The sequence below is a fragment of the Oryctolagus cuniculus genome, chromosome 3 (genome assembly GCF_964237555.1).
Source record: "Oryctolagus cuniculus chromosome 3, mOryCun1.1, whole genome shotgun sequence".
Lineage (NCBI taxonomy): Eukaryota > Metazoa > Chordata > Mammalia > Lagomorpha > Leporidae > Oryctolagus > Oryctolagus cuniculus.
In genome coordinates, this window is record NC_091434.1 from 49,045,461 (window position 1) to 49,063,662 (window position 18,202).

Sequence of the window (18,202 nt, forward strand, 5' to 3'; positions counted from 1 at the left end):
AACGTTCCCAGATCCTTCAATCCAGTCAAAACACATGGCTCATGGTTACACAGGGAGCTATCAAAGTGATCACAACCGCTGACCCAAACAACTTGTTCTCTATATCTACTGTCAGAAAATCACCTAAAATATGGTAAAGGTTCTATGTACAAAAATCTCCACAGTATCATTTTCACAGCAAATTAGTAGACACAGCACAAATGCCCCAAAATAAAGGGATATTGCAGAAAATAACAGTTCTCAATGAAGTTAGATACAACCATCAGATGTATTTCAGAAACTATGCAGCAATATAGAAAATATATGTCCTCTAGGATTACAATCATATTTTAAAACATACTGATAAAAAGCATGGAAAGAGATATTCAGAAATGACTACAGCTGATATGTTAGGGTGGTAGGCTCATAAGTGTATTTTTTAATCACTGTTTTCAAACTTTGTGTAATATTCTTAAAGTGATTCTCTAATTATCTAAGTTCCAGTAATCTTGAACTTCCCGCATAGCTTCCTTCTGGGGCAAGGGGAAAGCCTGCTACAGAACTCCTCTGTCCCCTTAGCTGTCATTCCCCCTCCCGGCTACATCTGTTGCTTAACACCAGTGCAACTCCCGTATAATAAAGTTTCCCCCTAAATCCTATTATATACTTGTAGTCCTCAGCATGAGGTCCTCAAAATTGATTAATTCTTTCAAGAAATCCAACTGGACATATTCACAGCTGCAGAACTGGGCTCTCAACTTCTGCTGAGGTTATTAACTGTTCCAGTGAGAAAAGATCACGACACGCAAGCTCCCACCAAGAGGGCCATTATAAAGCCCGAGGCCAAATCAGAGAAGGTGAAGTGGACTCCGCATCAGAGGCCGGCCGGCTCAGGGACTGCAGGTGAGGGAGGGGCGTTCTCTCCACCCAGACAACAGCGAGCAGCTGGGAGTTACAGCCTGGGGCCCACATCTGGCAAAACAGTCACCTCTGAGGGGAGGAAAGAGTACAAGTTTCCTTGAGCATTTTACCTGAACTTTTGTGGTTTTTTTTTTTTTTTTTTTTCAAAATGACAACAAATGCCAAGTGTTAAGGTTGGGCTGACAACTGTTATGCATTATTTGCTCAACACTCAACGCCTTTCTTTTATGCGTGAGCTAAACCAACTGTTGTCCCCGTGGCACTAGTGTGTATAAATTGAGAATATTGGGGGCCGGTGCTGTGGCAGTAGGTTAAAGCCCCGCCTGGGTCCCGCACTGTGGTGAAGCAGGTAAGGCTGCCACCTGCAGTGCTGGCATCCCATATGGGCGCTGTTTTGAGTCCCTGCTGCTCCACTTCCGATCCAGCTCTCTGCTATGGCCTGGGAAAGCAGTAGACGATGGCCCAAGTCCTTGGGCTCCTGCACCCATGTGGGAGACCCGGAAGAAGCTCCTGGCTCCAGATTGGCGCAGCTCCAGCTGTTGCACTGGGGAGTGAACCAGTGGATGGAAGGCCTCACTCCCTCTCTCTGTGTAACTCTATCAAATAAATAAATAAATAAATCTTTAATTAAAAAAAAAAAAACGCAGCCTGCATTGCTGGGGTGCTGGTTCAAATCAAAGCTGCTACACTTCCAATCTAGCTCTCTGCTATGGCCTGGAAAAGCAGAAGATGGCCCAAGTCTTTGGGCCCCTGCACCCACATGGGAGATCCGGAAGAAGCTCCTGGCTTTGAATCAGCTCAGCTCTGGCAATTGCAACTATTTGGGGAGTGAACCAGCAGATGGAAGATCTCAATTTCTCTCCTGTTTGTAACTTTGTCTTTCAAATAAAAAAAAAAAAAAAACTTAAAAAAAATGAGAATATTGGTACAAGGCCATGCCAGTTATCTGCACAGCTCTGGAATAAAACCTAATGAGAAGCACTGATGGTCTTTCTTCCCAAAATGGCTGCCCTACTCAAGAGAGGTATCTATGGCTTCTAGCTTAAAGAATTCCTATGATGACTTTTCAAAAAATACTAAATCCTAGTTATACTCATTTTATCAATCCAGATTTTACTGCACTTCTACCAGACTTCTTAAAGCAGAGAGAACAAATTATAAATATTTATGTTACATTCAAACTAGGCATTTGTAATTGGAAATTTAAAAAAATTCACAAATTGTGGTATAAGACACCAACTTTCCTCCATTAATGTAAATACGTTCAAGTGGATTTTACATTCAACTGTGTGATCTCATTGAAATCAGCAGTATTCCCCCAAGTAAACAGCTCATCTTGCAGTAACCCACCTCTTCGTGGAAATCTGTGCCCAGATCATTTTGAGCTATTCACAGAAAGCCACTGCTTCAAAATAAGTTACTGGAGGTAAACAAATTTTGCAGGAGAGCCCATTTTTCCACTCCTAATTCCACAAGAAGAGTATGGGAGGCAGGCTGGAAAGCTCACTAAACTTTTCACAAAACTGATTAAAATCAATGGGCTCTTGAGGAAATTGTCAGAGTTGGCATGGTTTCTCTGTACAAAAAAAAATCCCTTTTGGTAATTTTCCAGAATTCTGCTCTTCCAGTTTGGAAAAGTTTAAAAATTCTGACACATACCAAAATGGTAGCAACACAGAAACTCCAAGCAAAATAGGCAAAGAGGGAAAAGTTAACGGCAGCATTACCCCCAACCTCCCCTTCCTCCCAGCTCCAGCCTCCCAAGCTCCCAGGCACTTTGGAGAGGCCACTCAGAGGTACTCAATTTATTCTCAAGTTATCCAATCAATGATTTCCAGGTGTGCGTAAATAAAAGGTAACAATTTTAATTTCTGAAGGTGCAAACTTACATTTATCGATTTGTCCAATAAAAATGAATAAAATTTACTCTTTCTTTTGAGCTGAAGAAATGTGTGCATCATTCCTGCAGAATGGCAAGAAAAGAGATAGATGGGGGGGAGGTCAAAGGAGCAATTTCCAAGGAAGTAACGTAGTAAGAGGTGATCAAAAGAGAGAAAGGGATGGCCAGAGACCCACTGAGAAGGCACAGGGAGAGAGAAAAAAGAAAGAGGGACAAGGAACAACATCCCACGTCTAACTCCTGGGGTACAGTTCTCACAGCATTTCTACAAGGACAACATAAACAACAAACACACTCCACCTGTGAGTGCCAATGAGCAGGCCACCAGCTTTCCCACCTGCCGCTGCACGCCTCAGCGAACCACCTAGGGAACACCCAGCCGGCCCTTTCTTTTCTCACATGATTTCAATATATTATATTATTAGTAGCTCAGGGCTACCATCCCTGATTATAGGTGATTTAGAAAAACAAGATTCTCTCTGTCTCTCTCTCTCACTGTCCACTCTGCCTGTCAAAAAAAAAAAAAAAAAAAAAAGGCCGGCGCCGCGGCTCACTAGGCTAATCCTCCGCCTAGTGGCGCCGGCACACCGGGTTCTAGTCCCGGTCGGGGCGCCGGATTCTGTCCCGGTTGCCCCTCTTCCAGGCCAGCTCTCTGCTGTGGCCCGGGAGTGCAGTGGAGGATGGCCCAAGTCCTTGGGCCCTGCACCCCATGGGAGACCAGGAGAAGCACCTGGCTCCTGGCTCCTGCCATCGGATCAGCGCGGTGGCAGCGCGCCGGCCGCGGCAGCCATTGGAGGGTGAACCAACGGCAAAAGGAAGACCTTTCTCTCTGTCTCTCTCTCTCACTGTCCACTCTGCCTGAGAAAGAAAGAAAGAAAAGAAAGAAAGAAAGAAAGAGACATAAAAGCAAAAGTCACCTCCATCTGCTACCCTAACACAACCACTGTAATATGTTCAGTTTTTCTTTGCCATCTTCCTCTATATTTTGCAAAGAAATGGCTGAAGTCCCATATCAAATCATAATTCGGATGCCCTGCTTAGTTTCAAACAGATTTGAGTATCGCATGGAGAGTAGGGCAGGGAGAAGCCCAGGAACCCACTTCAGGAAAGAGGGAGCAGAAATAGCCAACACATCCTGTGCCACGTAGGGACCACCGGAGCCTAAACTCATGGAATCCTTACTGCAACCCAAACAAGGGGGCTCCATTACTGCCCACATTTTGCAAATGAGAAGACCAAAGCGGGCACAGATTAAGTGAGAAACCTGAGGGCCCGGGCTACTAATGCTAAGCAGAAGAGTGAAACTTAAACACCAACACCCTCTCCAGAACCAGCCCCAAACCATTGCCCACACTGAAAAGAGGGCTCCCCTCCACAGTAAGACACCCTTGACCCTGGTGCAAAGCCCTGATGGACGCAAAGGGTAGATTCCAGGAGAACTAAGATGCATTATTACCCAGGCTGGACCCCTGCAGGTCCTCCCTCTCCCCACAGTCAAGCCCTAACCTGGGCTGCATTTAGAGAGAGCGGGGAGGGAGAAGGGAGAGGGCTGAGCGCCTGGGAGCGCCACAAGTGCACCCACTCAAGATCTTCCCAGGAAGAACGCAGCAGTCTCCAGGCTCCCTGACCTAAGTCAAGGCACCCAACCGGGCAAACATCCTGGCTTAGCCACACAGCACACTGGAGATTAGGAACCCCATCCCCTGGTGATCCTGTGGCCCACGGGAGCTGGCACACTCACTGCCACAGCCCAGCCTCAGGACTGTACCATGGATCACCAGGGAAAGACGAAAACTCAAGGGCAGTTTCTACCGAGTGGGCATCGCTTTCACACCATCGTGAAGTGGAAAAATCGTCCAACTATGGAGGGGAGGGTTCTTTATGCAAAATGGTAGAGGAGGGGGTCTGGGGGGGCGGGCACTGACCCCATCTGCACCTCATCAGGGAGGCAGCTCTGAGGCAGTTTCATGTGGGGTGGGGGGAGGGTAGGAGGACACAGCGGCCAAAACCAGCTTCACCCTGTCCTGATTCACACACCACCAAATACCACCGTGATGATGAGGACAAGGCACACCTGGACGCAATTCCGCCCTCTACCACGCAAAGCAGAGTCCCACCCAGGGTGCCTGGGCCCTTCCCTTTGGAGAAAGTTCTTCCACCCTCTTCTCCCTGGAACACCAATTCATCTTCGCTCCAGGCAACCGTAGGAGGCTCCCCTCTCCCCACCTGTCTTTCCTCACAGCCCTCTGTGCTTTTCCCTCCCTGCATGTCTGGCCCCTCTGTCTCCCTGAGAACAGGATCCACGTCTGCTCTGTTCACCATCAACGAAGGCACATAAATAACCAAAAGTCACCCCTTCCTTCTAAAAGTATGTATTACACACATGACTAAAATTTAAAGCGAATTGTCAAGTTATTTTGTGCTCTATTCGAAAAGACATCTGACATCTCCCTAGCACACACAGATTTAGACTTGACCAAGCAAAAACAGATTTAGACTTGATCAAGAAAAACCATTTAAGGGGCTGGTGCTGTGGCGTAGCGGGTAAAGCCACTGCCTGCAGTGCCAGCATCCCATGTGGGCGCCGATTGCTCCACTTCCAATCCAGCTCTCTGCTGTGGCCTGGAAAAGCAGAAGATGGCCCAAGTCCTTGGGCCCCTGCACCTGCGTGGGAAGACCCAGGCAAAGCTACTGACTTCTGGCTTCGGAACAGCGCAGCCGATTGTGGCCATTGCGGCCAACTGGGGAGTGAATCAGAGGATGGAAGACCTCTCTCTCTCTCTCTCTCTCTCTCTCTCTGCCTCTTCTTCTCTCTGTGTGTAACTCTGACTTTCAAGTAAATACATAAATCTTTTTTTAAAAAAAGAACCATTTACAAAAATAAAAACAATCTCTTTCTGGTTCACGAGCAACTTCGATCAGAAACATCCTAAACGATCCCAAGCATGATGACCACAAAAACTGTAAAGCCCCTTGCCACAAATTTAACAAAACAAGTGAGAGTTCTATACATAAAACTACATATAAAACTTCCTTGAAGGACATAAAAAACCTAAATAAATGGAGAAGTTTACCAGGTTTGTGGATGGGAAGCCATGAAGCCATAAAGATGCCACTGTCCCCTGCATTTCCATTTCAACATAACGCAATCCCAACAACACAAAGTGAAAACCCAATGCCCAGGCGATAAGCTTGGAAAAATCTATGCAAGCTGTCAGGATGGAGGGAGGAAGAGTGGGAAGTGCACGCGCTGCATCACTCAACACAACTATGGCGCAGGGCACAATATTCCGACTAAGAGGGGTACACAATGTTGTTGTCAGTATTTTATAAACTCCAGGTATTTCCCCCTTTCTTCAGTTGTGAAACGGTAAGAACAAGCACATCATGAATCAGGGAAATTATGGAGAAGGTGGGAACAGAGCTGTGCATAGAGAGATGTGTCCATGTGAGAGGTGGAAGGAGCTCTGGGGGAAAAGGAAAGATCCGGTAGAACAGCCTGGTAAAGCACAAGCTGAGAGTGGACAGGGTGTGGCCCTCATGGACAGCCACATAGCGATGGATCTAAAAGTGGTACAACAAAGTGATGACAACAGCACTATCACAAAATGACCCCCCAGGGGCTGATGCTGTGGCATAATAGGCTAAGACTCCACCTGCAGTACCAGTATCCCATATGGGTGCTGGTTCATGTCCTGGCTGCTCCTCTTGCAATCTAGCTCTCTGCTGATGGCCTAGGAAAGTGGAAGATGGCCCAAGTGCTTGGGCTCCTGCATCCACGTGGGAGACCCAGAAGAAGCTCCTGGCTCTTGACTTTGGACTGGTTAAGCCCTGGCTGTTGCAGCTACTTGGGGAGTGAACCAGCAGATGGAAGACCCCTCTCTCTACTGTAACTCTGCCTCTCAAAAAAAATGCATGTATCTTTAAAAAAAAAAAATAAGATTCCCCCAAAGAGCAGTAGAAAGCTAGTACTTTGGAACCTGTGAATTCTCTATCTCCCTATTGGAAATTCACATCCCACAATTCCAAATAAAGGCCACAAGAAGTCCTTCTGCAAAGCAATTTACTTAAAATGCTTTAACCCAGCAATTCTAGCATGTATTGGCCAGGGAACCCTATTTTTTTTTTCCACAAACATCTAGTAATCCCATGGAGCTTTTTCTTTCCCAATCTACTAACTTTTCAGGGAACAACCTACTTTGGGTATGACCGCACTCTGGTCACCAGGCTTTGAAAGGTCTGAAGCAGCATGGAGGCCTAAGGACTTGCCGAGAAAAGGCCAACATAACAGAAAACAATGACCCACACGTAGCAACTGACCAAATGCGTGTAAAGGTCCCAGAAAAGGGAGGGGGTGGGCAACGATCCTGAAATCTACAGTCAAAATAACGAAGAGAAGGCTGTTGGCAAAAGCAGTGAAATCAAAAGGGGGTCACTTATTAGGTTACGAGCCGGAATTCAGACCTGTCTGGAGAGACAGTGGGTATTTCCCTAGAAAGAAACCTGAGAGAGGAGTTAGAGAGACTTGGGATCAACTGCTCAGATCTGTCTCCTGTTAACTTCACGAACCCGAGCAGGTCTCAAGTACAATGAAGGGTTAAAGGGGTGACCTTTAAGGCCCCTTTCAACCTTTTTACCCCTCCAAAAGTTGGGGATTTGAAACCAAACCACTAATGATCAAGTTCTGTCTTCAGAGAAGGTGTGAAGTGTGTAGAACATAATGCAAAAATAAATAATTCAAGAAGAACTTAAATACCTGGATGAGATTTTTTACAGAGATAATACAATTATGTGTGTCCAAGAGACACATCTGGAAAGCTGCTATCAAGAGTGTAACTCCCCTCCCCAATGTCATAAAACACTTAGAGAATACTAAAATAAGCTCTGGTTCTGATCCAGTGTGACAGGTCATATGTTTTTATGAAGACCTTTCAATTTAAGTGAGGACTTTTTCCTAGAGACCTCACTCTATTATCGGGGTAGATCAAAACTATGGTCTACCTATTACAACTGGGAAGCAGACTGCATGAGGACCGCAAAAATAACTAGCCAAGCAGATAGGCACAAGCCCAATGTTTATGAAAATTAAGCTTTTCTCAAAAGCACTTAGGCTGTGGCTCTACAATGAATGAAACAGTGGCAAGGGAAGAACTGATCAGCTTAGGAACCATGTCTATTCGCAATCTAAACACTGCAAATGACTTCGGGGCCCAATAATATGGAATTTAAAAGGAAACAGCACTGAGAGAGGAAAGAAAAGGTGCACACTGGAGAACGGAACTGGGACCAGCAGGAATCTTGCAATCATGGTTCTCGGGGTGTGTGCACGCGCGCATGGGTGTGTGTGTGTGTGTGTGTGTCTGCAGTGTATGAAAATGCTTTCATAAAACCGGTGAAAATGAACAAGCAGAAGATGTATATGTACACCATAGCAAAACCAACAACTCACCACCTCTTCCATTGTCTCTTAATTTGGTTTTCTAAAAATTCTTTCAGGATGTTGATTTTTCTTTCCTTAATAAGTTTAGAACCTGTAATGTACAATTCTGAACTGTATTTTCATTCTAACACAGCAAAACGAAGCCACCTGTGCAATCTCAGAGCTCCTTAGTAGGCACAGGAATGCACCACAAGTCCCCAGAAGGCAGAGACTGGTTTCCTCTTAGGCCTCTCTGGGCTATCAAGGGAAGGCAGGCCACCTGGTATTTTTAGACGCTCAGTGTTGTTGCTTGTCTAACAAGAAAAAAAAATGTCAATGTTCATTTCCCTGCAGACCTCGATTTTTGAAACTGCCAGTCTTGGAAGACTATAAATGCCACACCGACTCCCCCCACCCCTCGCTCAAAGCCATTTCATTCATTCGTCAGACCCTGACTCACAGATAGACTCAAAACCAGAGATCAAAAGAAATCCCTGAAGACTCCCGGATGGCAACCGAATTCCTGCGGAGAAGGACAAGTGGGGGCAGAGGAGAGAGCCGGCTGGGCTCTGGCTCCTCAGTCTCTCCCTGGCAGGCTGAACCATGGTTCACAGAGTCTTCCTCATTTGGGGGAACAGAATGATGCAGAACCAGGGGCTAAAAACAAGACCCAAAACAGAAGGAGAAAGGGAGAAGGAGTTCTCCAGCTCTGAACCAGCCCAAGACACCTGCAAGAGCCCAGACTCCAGGTGACCAAAGACAGAGGACAGCTGGCAGGTGGCCGGTCCCTCTAACTCCTTAAAACAAACTCATTAAACTGGAGTGAGTACACTCCACTTCCGGTGTAGAAAGCACATGGTGTTCAAGGCTTGCTCCCTGGGCGAGTGACTTAATTCCTCCATCTACAGATCCTCCTAAGAAAACAGAGCAATGAGGGTTAAACAGAACAACGTAGAGCTGGCAACCACCATGAGGACAGCCACAAAGCCAGCCCCTAGGACTTCCATCAGCAGCAGCATTCTTTGGGTATGGGTACTGCTTGTCCAGGAGAGCCTAGGGAAGTGCAGACAGGCTTGAAGTCCACTGACAGCCTGAGCAGGGGTGAACTGACAGCCACACGGCCCACCGCATGAGAAAGGGACACTGTGGGTGCTGAAGGAAGAGTGGGAGGGGACCAGAACCTGCAAGGCACCGGGGCCGACCGTGCTGTCCAAATCTGCGCCTACAGAATGGCTCCTCAGGGTCCCAGGCCTTTTCGCATCATAGATTACAGAAAAAAAAAAACTTGGGGTGGGGAAGAGGCTGGCCTCTGTGTGCAGCTGCCTCCCATCTCTAGCCTTGTCGCTTACAGCTATTATGGTGGCAGCATGTGTTACCCTGGCACTGGCCGCCACAGCTGTCACAGTCAGTTTCCTCCTTTCTCCAGCATCTACTCTCTGGGCACACACAGCAGGTGCCTCCTGTGCTACCCTTGGAAGCACAGTGGATCTCCTGCATTGTTTTCTAAAGGTGTCTAATGAGGCGTGTGCCTTGGATCTACTGCGTGTCTAATTTAACAGGAAATGAAGGAGAAGGTGCTGCGAGCTACGGAGACCTATCCAGGTGTAGGGGTGTGATGCTGCCAACCAAACCCCTTCTTCCCCCGTTAGAACCATGGGTCTGCTTCCCCCCGGGCAACCCACATCCCAGGTGGCGCAGCAGGTTAAGCCACCACCATCTGTGATGCCAGCTTCAGGTCCCAGCTCTTCTGCTTCTACCCAGCTCCTTGGGAAAGCAGAGGAAGATGGCCCAAATGCTTGCCCCCCCCATCACCCACACGGCACACCTGGTGGCTTTCACCGCAGCCATTTGGAGAGTGACCCAGTGCATGGAAGATCCTCTCTGTAACTCTGCCTTTCAAATAAATAAAATAAGTCTGTCTTTATTTTAAAAAAAGAAATGAACCTCCCAAATAGCCACAGGAGGAGACTATAAAGGCAGTGACAAAAGATCCTGGCACCCTTGCCTTAGACCTTGAACCACTCAAATAGTGTCCTAGCTTGAAAGAATTAAACATGTAAAGGCAGGACATGCAGTCTTTGAATTCTTATCTCAGAAAAAAAAAAAAAAGACAAAACAAACAAAAACCCAATATTGACTTTTCCATTTGCCCAGGAGCATTCTGAGAAATCCATAAACAATTCATGATGCCAAGTGTTAAACTCCATTCTGCTCCTGCACAAGGCCGTCACCCCCAGGCCAAGGGCTGGCGCCTCTGCCCACACCACTCTGCATACGGATCCCACTTCTCTTGATTCCTAAACCAACCCGCTTCCCCTGTGGGGAAGGGATGAGCACAGAAGGCCGTGGAATGTGCGTTCCCACAGAGCTCAGAAATCGGATGACCTCAGAGGAGACCGTAAAGAGGAAGACCCTTGACACTTCCCTAAGGAAGAATGTCTTCTGGGCAGGGCTACTGCCAGCGCAGAGAGCATGTGCTGGGAAAATCTCGCCTGCTGCTGCGTGTGTTTCCAATTCTGATGTCCCACTTCCTCTTCATAATCACATTCCTCCCCGCCCCAGCTCTCCTCTGTCTAAAGACACTGTGGCACTGGGCCTCTGCTGAGAATCAAAGCACGGTGTTTGATGAGAGGGTGCAAGATCAAAAGGGCTGAAATGGATTTTAAGAAATATAAAATGCTTGAATATTAGGATCTACTCCATTCGACCACTCTTAAACATTGGAGGAGGGGTCGGAGCTGTGGCATAGCAGGTAATGCTGCCACCAGCAGTGCTGGCATCCCACATGGGAACAGGTTGGAGATACAGCTGCTCCACTTCCGATCCAGCTCTCTGCTGTGGCCTGGGAAAGCAGTAGAAGATGGCCCAAGTCCTGCGTGGGAGACCCAGAAGAAGCTCCTGGGAGCTTTGGATCAACACAGCTCCGGCTGTTTTGGCCATCTGGGGAGTGAACCAGCAGATGGAAAATACACACTCTCTCTCTCTCTGCCTCTGCTTCTCTGTAACTCTGCCTTTCAAATAATAAATAAATAAGTATTTTTTTAAAATCTTAGGGGGAAAAGAACTTCACTTTTAAATGTTGGAAGTCTAACTTTTGAAAAAGAAGTTCCATTTAATTAAAGTGTATTCATACAGGCCACAACATACAGCTTTTATATAGTTTTAAGAGTTGTGGGGCTGGGGCCGGTGCCGCAGCTCAATAGGCTAATCCTCCGCCTGTGGTGCCAGCACACCAGGTTCTAGTCCTGATCGGGGCGCCGGATTCTGTCCCGGTTGCCCCTCTTCCAGTCCAGCTCTCTGCTGTGGCCCGGGAGTGCAGTGGAGGATGGCCCAAGTGCTTGGGCCCTGCACCTGCAAGGGAGACCAGGAGAGGCACCTAGCTCCTAGCTTTGGATCAGCGCAGTGCCCCAGCCGCAGCGCGCCGGCCGCGGCGGCCATTGGAGGGTGAACCAACGGTAAAGGAAGACCTTTCTATCTCTCTCTCTCTCACTGTCCACTCTGCCTGTCAAAAAAAAAAAAAAAAAGTTGTGAGGCTGGCGCTGTGGCACAGCGGGTTAACGCCCTGGCCTGAAGTGCCAGCATCCCACATGAACGCTGGTTCAAGACCCAGCTGCTCCACTTTCGATCCCACTCTCTGCTATGGCCTGGGAAAGCAGTAGACAATGGCCCAAGTCCTTGGGCCCCTACACCTGCGTGGGAGACTGGAGGAAGCTCCTGGTTTCAGATCGGCATAGCTCTGGCCATTGCAGCCAATTGGAGAGTGAGCCAGTGGATGAAAGACCTCTCTCTCTCCTTCTCCTTCTCTCTCTGTGTAACTCTGACTTTCAAATAAATAAATCTTAAAAAAAAAAAAAAAGAGTTGTGATGTCACACATCTGGCCTTGCAAACCTATCTCACAGCGGCTTTTGAGAAGATGAATCACAGTAATGCATGTGACTTGAAATCTGCAAAGAGCTAATCGACCAGATAATCAAGCCACTGTGAATCCCATTACTAAAAGATATCATACCACAGAGTATATACTTCAAGACAGGGACTTTGAAATCCAGAGTTCAAATCTCACTTCCACCACTTGCTAGTTACCAAGCGCAAACACAGTTTAAGAGACAAATTACTAGGGCAGGCACTGTGGCATAGCCGGTAGAGCCCCCACCTGCCATGCCAGCATCCCAAATGCACACCGGTTTGAATCCAGCTGCTCCACTTCCGTTCCAGCTCCCAATCCCTGCTAATGGGAGTCCCTGTACCCATATGGGAAACCTGGAAGAAGCTCTTGGTTCCTGGCTCCTGGCTTTGGCCTGGCCTAGCCCTGGCCCTTGTGGCCATGAACAAAGAAATAATTGTTCAAAAATAAGAAGCAAATTACTTAATTCCTTCATGACTCAGTTTCAACTACAAAACGGAGCTAATACTTGAAGATTGATATAATAATGTGTATATGTAAAACTCTATGTGTGTAATAAATACTTTCTAAATGATAGGTTTTCATGATTGGTATGCTAGTCAATTAAAATCCCAACGTCCAGCTACTGAAAACAGCCACAGGGACTGACAGGGACTGGGTTACAGCCAGATAGAAGAAAGAAGTCCTGAGGTTCCACTGCACAGAAGGGTGACTACAGACAATGCTCATGGGCTGCACATTTCTCTATTAAAAAAAAACTACAAGATAGGGTTGTGGATGCCTCACTACAAAGAAATGTTAAATGCTTGAAAATACAAGCATAGTTGCCTTCACTGGCTATTACATAATGTATGCATGTAATGAAATGTCTCGTAGCACCCCAAAAATGCACAATCTTTATGTTTACTGAGCTTTTACAAAATAGTCTTTTACATTTCTGAAATTGTAAAAATAAAAAGGAAAATCCTTAAATGGGTGCACTGATAAAAGAAGATAAGTTGCCCAGATAACAAAGTGCTTTGAAAATAAAGTGTGTCGATTGTTTAAAATTTAATCTATAAAAGAAGGAAAGAAAACAGCAGAATGTAAGTGGAAGAGGAGACTCTCCCAAAAATTCTAGAAACACAGATTCTACACACTGAAGGTCCCTTCCTAACAGACTCTGGCCTCGCCTCCTACACCTAAACCCTCCTCACCACTTGCCACAGCCCTGCAGCCATCAGGGAAAATCAGTCCTTCACTGCAGGCTTAACTAAGTGATGATTCATCCCAAGTGGGGGGTGCAGCCTGTGGCCAGCCTTATCACACAGTCTGTGTCCCGGGAATGGCCAGAGGCCAGAGGTCAGCTCCTTAAAGGCTCCCCATCTGTGCCTCCGGTAGCAGCAATGTCCTCGGGTTTTCCACTTTGTTGGCACGCACACCTACAAATAATACCAAGAAGAGTCCCACTTCGCTGTACCTTATAAAGCAAGGTCCAAATGGCAGGACAACAATCACAAAAAAGCCTCCCTCTTCAAGCCACCAGGGGCACAATGTTCGGCCAGGCAGTGCCTGGGACATCCCACAGCCTGGCAGTCGGGCAATGTCCCGCCTGAACTGCTCATCACAATGGCTCCTGAGGACAAGTCCCACCGCCTTCCAGCCTGGCCTCAAGCTCTGACCACATCCCCGGGGAAAAGGCCAAGCCGTCAGCAGTAGCTTGTGCAGCTTTTTTCCACGGCCACTTAGTGGGATGGCAACATTGTTCTCCCCCAGAGTAAGCTCCCAACTCGCCTTCCAGGCTCTCACCCTCGCTTCACCTTAAAGGGAACAGCTAGAAAGGGGTGGGCAGTTCAATGGTGGAGCCTCGGGCTTCTGCAAGAGGCAGCACTGGAGCCCGTCCCAGCCCCGTCTGCAGCCCAGCTACCATAACGCAACGTCTCTGTCTCCTACATTATCACCGCCGTAATTCTAACCTCCACTCAGGGCTTGGGACCCTTCCACCCGTGTCCCATAGGCCCAGCCCATGAATGCCTGGAAATGTCAGCCACCTCCTCAAACAGTGTTGCTTGGAATCCGCCAATCAAAAACACACATCATTCAATCCCCGGGGTGGCTCCCTCCCAAGGTCGGGCCAATCCTTTTGGGATTCTTGATTCCAATCTAGGAAAGGGTCACTTAACAAATGCCTGCCATATTACACTGAATGCTACCCTCTCCCTTTCAAAGCAAACCCCATTCTCCATAGTGGGAAGTGTTCTCTTTCGCTCTGCAGATGATGCGCACAGGGAGGGAGAAAGCACAGAACACTTGAAAGCCAGGGCCCTCCGCTCAACACCACACAGCCCGTTTTCTGGGACAGGCTGTCAAGGGGTTTTTCAGTGCAGTGTTACATAATCCCATCCATTTATTTAGCAACGGCTAACTTTCTGGTGGTTCCTCCCCCCACCAACAGGCTTCAAAAATTATTATACTACAACGTACTCTATTACAGTGGAGAAGATTATGTCAAAATTGATTCCATAAAATGTATCTCCTTCCCATTCAGACCAATATCCACCAGTTACAGACCTCTACAGGTAGACCTATACCACTGCAACATTATTAAATTTAAACACACACACACACACACACACACACACACACACACAGCTTTCTTCCATTGTAATGAACAAGAGCTGCTTCCAGCCAACTAACATTGGGAGCGCCCGAAACTCCAGCAGACACACACAACTTGTTGCAGCAACATCGGCCGCAGCTGAACAAAGCAGCGCAAGTATCAGCTCCAGAAACCCACAGGGCCCGGGGACAAGATGTTGTGTGTTTGTAATTAACTCCCCAGCGCACTCGCATCACCCCCGCCCCAACCCTCTTCCCGGCCCCAGCACCCTCCGGGGCTGCCGTTCCCAATCTGGTTTCCATTCCAGCCCCGCCCCCTTCCCTTTCCCCTTCCCTCTCCGGGACCGTGAATCAATCCCATCCCGGGCAGGAAACGAGACCCGGGGCAGCCCCCTCCGCTGCGGCGGAACAAAGGAGGAGAGCGCAGCTGCGGGCGCGGGGAACCCCGTGGGGTTCTGAGCCCCCTCTCCCCGGCCGCCGCTGGGGCACCCCGCACCTGAACCCCACTCCCCGGGGCGCCCATTGTTCTCCCTCTGCTTCCTTCCCGGGGGAAGCCACGCCGTGTCCACGCACAGCCGTGGGCCACAGGGGGTGTGGGCGTACACGAGGAACACCGGGAGTCCACTTTACCCAGCGGTGCGAGGGGGACTGGGCAAAGAGCGAGCAACTTAAGTTTCCAAGCCCTGCGTCTCTCCCGCCACCCCCGAAGCCACTGCGGAGCCGCGATCACCCCCCTCCCCGCGACCTCCCGAGCGCGCGGGGCTCTCGCCGCAACGCCGCCTCTCCGAGGGGAGACGGCCGCGGACCCCGCGGACCCGCGCTGGCGGGCTGCGGCGGGCACAAAGGCGCGGGGGCCGGACGCAGCAGGAAGGGAAGGGCAGAGAGGGGAAGAGCCGCGCTACCTCGCCGGGCGCCACCGCGCCTCCCGGTCGTCCTGGCTCTCCGGCGGCGCTCGGGGACGCTGCGGGGCTCCCGCCGCGGCTGCTGGCCTTGTGCGCACCGTGCGCTCCGGCACCGCCTCCACGCGCCGCGGCCGGGGCTCCCGTGCGCGCTCGGCTGCAGAGTGCTCGGCTGCGGCGGGAGGCGGCGGGCCACTCCCCTCTCCCGCAGGCGGAGGGGCCGGCCGAGGGGCGGGGGCGGCGACCTCGAAGCCTGGGATTCGCCCCTCGGAGCGCCTGCAGCACCGGGAGCCGCCGCCCCCCGAGCCGGCTCACCTCGGGCCGCCCGGGGCCGGCTGCACAGCGCCCCCCGGTGAGCTCGAGCCGCAGTCTCGGCGCCTCTGGCCCCCGCGTCGAGACTCCCCGCACCCCGGGGAGAGCCTAGCTGGGACAAGTAGAAAGAACCGCGAGGGAAGGCCGGGCGTGCGGCCCAGCCCGCGCGAGGGGCGCGGTCCTCTCCATCTTTTCTGCACGCACGCACTCACCTTCCAGGAGAAATAAAAGTTTGACAACTGGAAGCCAGCCTGGGGGCCCGGCCAGCAGGAGACTGGAGTTCTCCTGTTTCGTCCTCCACTAGCTAAAATAGCGTGGATGCCTGAGAATATTGGAGTTAGTAATCGGGCCGAAAGGGAAGAGGGCGGACTGCGTGGCGCACGGTGGCTTCACTTAAGAGCCTTCCAGTAGGTTACCCTGGCTGATTCCCGGCTGCAAATCAGTGACAGGTAGCTATCAATCAGTGTCAGATACTCGTCCACACTTGGATAAAAGGCTGGGTCCTGAGGAATGATGGGATCTCTTAGCAAGGCACCTCCAGCCCGCCGCTCACCCCAGCGGCCCGGCTGCCACACTAGAATTCAGAACCAGCCCCTGGAGCCAGGTCCTGCTTGCCTCATCACACGGGAGGGGAGGGTGCCCCCTCCAAACTTACTCACTGGGTGAGGTGAGGATTGCTTGGCTGAGGCGTTCAAAGCGCCATAGACACAGTAATTATTACTCATGAGTCTAAGTACTTTATCCTGTAATGAAATAAATTGCCATAAATGGGGCCAGGTTTAAATGGACTGACCTATATCTGGAAACTGTCACTAAAATGAGGTGAACCAAGGAATTCAGACCATATATAGTCACTGTTGCCACAGGCCTAAGAACCCAGGCACTGGGATATGTCAAATGCCACCAGAGGTGTGGAAACATGGGCCCACTGTGGACTGCACCTGCCTAGAGCTGGCCTGCCACTGATGTCCCCATCAGGTAGGCAGGAGGCATGATGATGGTGGTCTAATCTGACATATTTTGAATGCCAGGTCCAGCACTTTGCTCAATCCTCTCAAGCCCTCTCAGCAATTTTGTTTTACAAACCTGGAAGAAGGAGTCAAGGACCAGGAGGTCTTCAGCTATGGAGCCACTGCGGTGATTTACAGACATGTCCGCGGATTCTTGGACACTCTCATGGAGGTGTGGCGTCTCGTCGCCCTCCTCCCGAATGCGGGCCAGACTTCAGGACCTCGCTGGAACCAACAGAAGCCAGCCAGCAGGAGGCTATTGGGACACTTGCCCTTGAAGCCCAGCTACCGTGCCGGGAGGAAGCTCAGGCCACCCAGAAGGCCATGCGGAGGTGTTAGGACGGAGGTGGCAGCTGAGGACGCAGGGTAAACCAGTGGTAGCTGCCACCGTGAGTGCATGAGTCTGTGAGCTGTGCTCAAGCCCAGGTCACTGACCACCTCGCTGAGCCAAGTCACTCCCAGCAACAGGAGAGAGAACAAGCATCATAAAAGAGGAAGAGTGGACCTTCGAAACAGCAGCGAAGCTAGGATTCAAATCTAAGCCACCTGGCGCTACGGTCACCCGCCACCACGCAAGCTGGCACCATGATAACCTTCACAGCCAACAACCTGGGGCCCTGCTGCCTGGCAACATGTTTTAGACTGACCTCTCCTGGTGCCCATCGGATTGTGCTATCCACAGTGGCTACTTCTAGCTCTGCTGTCCAGTTCAGCTTTTCAAAAACAGCAGAAATGCAGATGGCAGGTGACTGTCGATGGAGCTGTGAAGAGGAGGGTTTGGAACTCCTGGCTTCAGGAAAGGGGCGTAAATGAAGTTATGCTAGAAGACTTATGCCTGTAGATGGGCTTAGCAGAGTAGGGACAACTGAGAATTCCTCCCTGAATTTCAGAAAGATCAAAAGAAAAATGCGATAAAGTGTTGAACGTACACTAATAAACACCAAGATACTGAACAGAGAAGCTATTAGAAAGTGTTTCTAGAGCAAAGCCTTGCTTCTTTTTTTAAAAATACCATCAACCTAGTTTTCACCCACCTCAAAATCTAAACTTCTGAAGTCATGAGGCTCTTTTTTTTTTTTTAAGTTTTTTTTTTTTTTTTATGTGAAAGTCTGAGTTGCAGAGAGAGGGCGACAGATCTTACAATTTCTGGTTCACTTCCCAAATGGTCACAACGGCCAGGACGGAACCAGGCCAAAGCCAGGAGCTTCTTCTCGGTCTCCCACTTGGGTGGCAGGGTCCCAAGCACTTGGGCCATCTTC

General features: G+C 49.6%; 1 protein-coding gene across 6 annotated transcripts in view; it reads right to left on the minus strand.

The window, feature by feature from the left end:
- MYO1B (myosin IB) overlaps positions 1-16,234 on the minus strand; it is a 189,605-nt gene extending 173,371 nt beyond the window's left edge. For 2 of the 6 annotated variants that reach the window (XM_070070455.1, XM_070070451.1), the window contains exon 1: positions 15,625-15,759. The gene's annotated coding sequence lies outside the window, so the exon portion shown is untranslated. Of the gene's footprint in view, positions 1-13,583; positions 14,077-15,624; positions 15,860-16,145 lie in introns of those variants that run through there. The other 4 variants (XM_070070453.1, XM_070070450.1, XM_070070449.1 and 1 more) reach the window with 3 other exon arrangements.
- Between the last annotated feature and the right edge of the window lie 1,968 nt (positions 16,235-18,202).